Genomic DNA, 5876 nt, shown 5'->3' with positions numbered 1-5876 from the left:
ATATATTAATGAAAAAAATCGACTCTACAAGATAAGAATGAGGACTCAGGTCCGGGTTGCAGCGGTAGATAGCAACCTAGTAAGAGACGATCACGTTCAATTTTAAGAAATATAATAACCCAAAACTCGTAAAAATTGAGTCAAATCAAATCACAAAGTATACCATTAGAACCGCCTTGTGCGAAACCCGTATATAGGAAACTTTCCGACCCTTGGCTTCAACAGCAAGGAAATTATATTGGCTTGAAAATCAAGAAAAGTGACAGCTACTACAGCATTTTGCCTAAACGGTATCTTTTTTTTTCTTTTCCACAGATAGCTTGAAACTTGAAGTATAATATAGAGAGGTTCGAAACATATAAAAATTTCCCAACTACTATTTTCACAATAAGTGAAAAAATCTATTGCGAAAATTAATTTAAGAAATAAAACTTACATAACATACCTGGGATTTAATAAAAGGAAATATTGAAACTAAAATTAAGACAACACACTCAGAATTGATCATTAATAAAAGTGGTTGTGAGCTGAAAGAAAAAAATATATTGCTGAATATTTTTGTCACTATTTTTCCAATATTAGCTCACGTATTACACTTGATACTCCAGTATGTCCACGTTATTTATTTATATAAAAGATATCTTCCACCATCTCAAAATTCTAGTATGTTTATTGTTCCTAATACTCCTTATGAACTCCGGAGTGTAATAATGAAGTTAAAAAGTGGAAGTTTCTTATGTTTTGACGAATTATCTACAAATATTTTCAAAAAAATTTTGTGTAATTTCTTTTCCATTGCTTCATATTTTTGATACATCCGTATTACTTGGGGTAATCCCAGAAATCTGGAAAGTAGCCCGAGTCCTTCCAGTCTTAAAAAAAGGGGATAAGACAGATCCTAGTAAATATCGGCCAATAGCTATTCTTTCCCCTTTATCGAAGGTACTAGAAAAACTTATTCAAAAATGAGTTGCTTTATATTTTGACAAAATAAATTCTTTCTCTAAGAGTCAATTTGGCTTTAGGTCTGGTCATTCAACTGGAAAAGCTATTGCCGCACTTTTACTAAATATTAATGATTCTCTAAATTATAAGAATCACGTTTCTACTCTTTTTTATGACCTAAAGAAGGCATTTGACACGATAAATCTTAGAAAACTACTTGAAAAAATTAATAATACGGGAATCAGGGGTAAAAGATCGGGATTGTTAAGATCTTTCTTTTATGGCCGAAAAATCCATGGGGACATAAATGGCCACGTATCAGGCCCTAGTTCTAGATAATATTGGTATCCTTCAGGAGTTTGTACTAGGGCCCTTAATATTTCTGATTTACTTTAATGATTTACCAAAATGTTTACATCCTAATGATACCTTAGCTTATTTTTTGCAGGTTATACTGTAATGACAGTAAAAGCTCTAACTCCTTCCTTGCTTGTTGAAAATCTAATGACAACAGTGAATCCCCTTAATTTAAGCTGGCCAAAAGTACTCCTAAAATTCGTTTATTAACAACAAAATTTGTTTTGAGGGTGATTCCTTGTGGTGATGTACGGACTGAAGAATGTTAGATTCATTTTAATTTTGGTTTAGTTCATACTCGCGCTGGGCTGGCCTCCACTCTTTTTTTCCCCTTTCTTTTGCCTTTTTTTGCCTTTTGCTGCTTGTTTTCATGGTCTCATTTTATTTCTGTCGGAAGCTCTATTAATTTTGAAGTGCTAATTTCATGTTTAATATTAATATATTAAGACAACCCATTGAGCTCTGCTCTCTGTTAGTGGGAATTTTGTTATAGCTATTGTATTGATAAAGATTAACAAATATTAAGAAAGATGATCTCTGCCCTGGGAAATCAACAATCGATCAGATATTTTTCGTTCGACAACTCATGGAACGATACATCAAATTCAACCAAGAACTCTACCAACTATTCGTTTATTTCCGTCAGGCATTTGACCTGATATGGCGTGAAGGACTCTGGCATATCCTCCTTCACTGCATGATCCCTTATGAGATGGTCCAAATTATCAGGAGTCTGTACGACCAGTTCCGAGGCCAAGTAATAACCGTTGATGGGTTGTCAGAAGAGTTCACAACTTCGTCAGCAGTACTCTAGGGTTGCATTTTATCACCACACCTCTTCAACCTCTTTCTAAATGTTTTTCTGTCACTGATGTAGTTGGGATGTGGCGCAACAATAGGAGGGCTGCTATTAGACAATCTTGCCTATGCTGATGATATTGATGTGCTAGTCAACCCAATATCACCATAGGCGGGAGGGTGGCCGGTGTTTACCCCCCCCCCTCCCGGAAAACACCGACTCGGAAAGTACTCCCCCTGATAAATACCCCGCCCCCGTGGAAAATAAGGCTTTTCAAATTTGAGATTTTTATTTGAGTTTTATTTTTTATTTCCGTAGGGGGAAGGAATTTTGATACTTATGTATTATGTGGCACTCAAGTTTATGCTGTGTAAAGTTCAAGAACACCCCGGTTTTTTAGTTTTTTCTTCGTTACTTTAGAAATAAATTTGCGCTATAGATTTGCACATTAGGGGGGGGGGGGAGGGTAAAGTATAATGGGTCTGCAGGCAAATTTTGCTTGGTACAATTATGTTATGTTTTAAGTGGCCATATACCTAGAAAGAATTGTGTCCAAACACTTTACCCCCCCCCCTCTTTATTTGCAAATATAATACCCAAATTATAAATTTCCCATAAATTTTGTCACTTGTCTTTGTCTTGTCTCGTGCTAAGCCGGTTAGTTCTCGAGTTTTACACAACGTACACTTGAGTCGTGGCGCATAATACACAAGTACCAAAATTCTTTCCTCCTAAGAAAATTAAAAAAATAAAACTCAAATAAAATTCTCAAATGCGAAAAGCCTTATTTTCCACGGGGGGGGGGGATTTTCCGTGAGGGGTTTTTGTCGGGGGGTATTTTTCGCTGAGGGAGGGGGTATTCCGCAGGAGGTATTTTCTGGGAGGGTATTTTCCCCATGGGGGGGGGAGGGTAAATGCATGAAATCAGGCGGGAGACAGGCTGAAATTGTAGACCACTTCCTGTACCTTGGTAGCCAATTCCCCTCAGAAAATTGCCATAGCTCTGACGTGATTCATTGACTTGCACTTGCTAGCTCTAGCTTCCAAAGATTAGCCAACCTCTGGAAATGTAACCACCTATCCAACAAATTCAAAATACGCCTATTCAACAGTTTAATAATCCCCATAGTAATTTAAAGATGTGAAACATGGAGTCTTAAAACCAAAGACGAAAGAAAACTTTGAGCTTTCGAGATGAGATGCTTCCGTCACATTTCCAGAATGAAATACACTGACCGAATAACAAATGTGGAAGTACGTCAATGGCGTCCACTAAAACCATTCTCAGTAAAATCAAGAAACAACAACTGCGGTGATGCGGCCACGTCAAGCGAATAGAGCCGAGCCGCCTCCCTAAAATTGCCCTTTAAGGATCCCTTCATGGCCCTAGCCAACGAGGTAGACCACGAAAACGATGGATGGAAAACTTCCACTTCGACAACATCAAGATAGCCTATTTATTACGAATCGCACCAGATAGAGCAATGTATCGAGCCCTTACGCATGAGCTAGCAAGTGAAGTGGCCCCAAAACTTCCCTCGAGGATGGCCAGGACCTAAGTAAGTAAGTAATAAGTATTAATAAAGGTTTACCTTGCACCAGAAATATAGATATAAGTAATAATCAAGGGAAAATTTTTTCTCAATATCTGGAGTTTTGGAGCTTTCAAATTGGCGAGTCAGGCATTTTTTATTGCCTAAGTTATTTTGAGAATGACATTGATATATTGCCTAACATTCTGCCAGATTCTTTGTTTGGGAGGGTCTTCAGACTTCTCCCTGTTGCCCTAGTTTTCTGACACTTCCTACTGAAATAATCCATTTTTTCGTGTGAATATTAATGTCCCTTGCTTTAGGCCCATTCACAAATAAAATCTCAATTTTGCCATTTAGGTTATTTGTACCATTATACTATGTCATTAGTATCATTTATGGCATTGGCAATTTTTACCTGTGTGTTTCTTTTACCAACGGTCATTTATGGACTGCTATGGTGGAGAGAGGAGAAGTCATCATTCTTTGGACTTGTCTGTGTCTATGGCTATTCTTTGGCGATCTATATTCCTGCTTCAGTAAGTTTATCTTTTTTTTTCTTTTTCTTTTAGAAATAGATAATTGAAAAGCTGATAAGCTGCTATTCAAGAATAAACAGCTACAATAGTTTACGCTCTGTAGAACTAAATGTGAATAAAACTAAACATGAAATCACTTGAGTTCAAATCACTTGAGTAAACATGAAATCACAAAAAAGTTCATGGTAACGAAATGTGAGTAAGGCGTGACTCGGCCCAATAGTAAGCGAAACTCTACAAATAGAATTTTGATAACACTAGATACATCAAAAGAATTTGCTATTCATGCTGATTTCAAATGTATAAAGTTCATTAATTTGAATGTTACCAATCAAAAGCTACCATCCTTACAAAATACGTCTGATTTTCCAAAAAGGGGTTAAAAACACAAAATGTCAAACGATCTTAACGAAAATCATACCATCAGATTCCCATATAAGAGAAACCTACTGTAGAAGTTTCAAGCTCCTTTCGACAAGAATGTAGAATTTTGCATTATTAAGCAGAAGAAAGATCATGGATGCGTGTTTATTTATTTATTTTTTGGGGGGGGGGGGGTCATATCGAACTAATAGTCCTAGAAGATCGGGAAAGAAATCCTATTCGAACGAAAATCAAAAACTCTAGTGCCTTTTTAAAGTGAAAACAAAGAATGGAGGGTGCCTTTCCCACGCCCATTTTTTCCCAAAGTTATTTGATCAAAATTTTAAGATAGTTAATTCAGCATAGTTGAATCGTCCAACAAGTATGGTTTTGGGGATGCCACATCCCTCCATAGTCCTTGGGGAAAGGCCTGTATGTTATGCGATTTGCCCATACTGTTCACGCAGAGTATATGTTATTTGGAACTATACGACGTTTTTCTGGATACTTTCTTGTGGGGAGTTGAGAAGAAGAGGATATTCAACAAGAAGAGTTTTAAGTGGAGAGGAATGTGTCCTTGTTAAATTTCCAGGAGAAATGTTGTGCTAGGAGGTGGGGGGGGAGGGATTGATTTGGGAAACTGCCAGAAATTTAATTAAAAAAAAAACAAGTTTATTCAACTGAAAGTAAGAAGCAACATTAAAACTTAAAACAATCAGAAATTATTTGGTCTATGAGGAGAGGGGGAACTGTTCCTTCCTCAATCCTTGCTCTTTACAATTAATCTTGGCTTTTCGTTCTTATTCTTTAGGAAAGACTGCTCAAACACAAGAGCCTTTGATTTTGCATGAAAAGTGTTTTTATATAGCTTTACGACTTTAGCGCAAGACTGTATTCAGGAATGTGGTTTGAGGGGGCGAGGCTTATAAAACAAGCTTTAAACATACATAAAAAAGTTTGTTTATATGCATTCTTGTCTATATTAATTTGAAAATTTTATTTTTTGGGGATGTGGAGGGGGAAAACCTCCTTACCCCCCCCTCTTTAGTATACGATCTTGGTTTAACGTAAATAGCGATCGTTGAGGAAGGGACTGCCTTCCTCGTTTAAGTTTTAATGTTGCTTCATACTGTCAGGTCAAAAAACTTTTTTCTTTTATTGAATCACAGAAAAAATCACTTAATGCTGTTTAAGAATAAATTGCAATAGCAGTTTACGGTCAATTGTGAATAAAACTGAATACGAAATCACTGAAAGGATCACTTAAGGGTTTTTGTAAGAATGAACGTCAGTAATAATTTACACTGAGTTGAAATAAATATGAGTAAAACTGAATTCAAG

The sequence above is a fragment of the Artemia sp. Qi Xiang Cuo genome, chromosome 21 (genome assembly GCF_049724085.1).
Source record: "Artemia sp. Qi Xiang Cuo chromosome 21, ASM4972408v1, whole genome shotgun sequence".
Classification (NCBI taxonomy): Eukaryota; Metazoa; Arthropoda; class Branchiopoda; order Anostraca; family Artemiidae; genus Artemia; species Artemia sp. Qi Xiang Cuo.
This window is presented reverse-complemented; position numbering follows the sequence as displayed.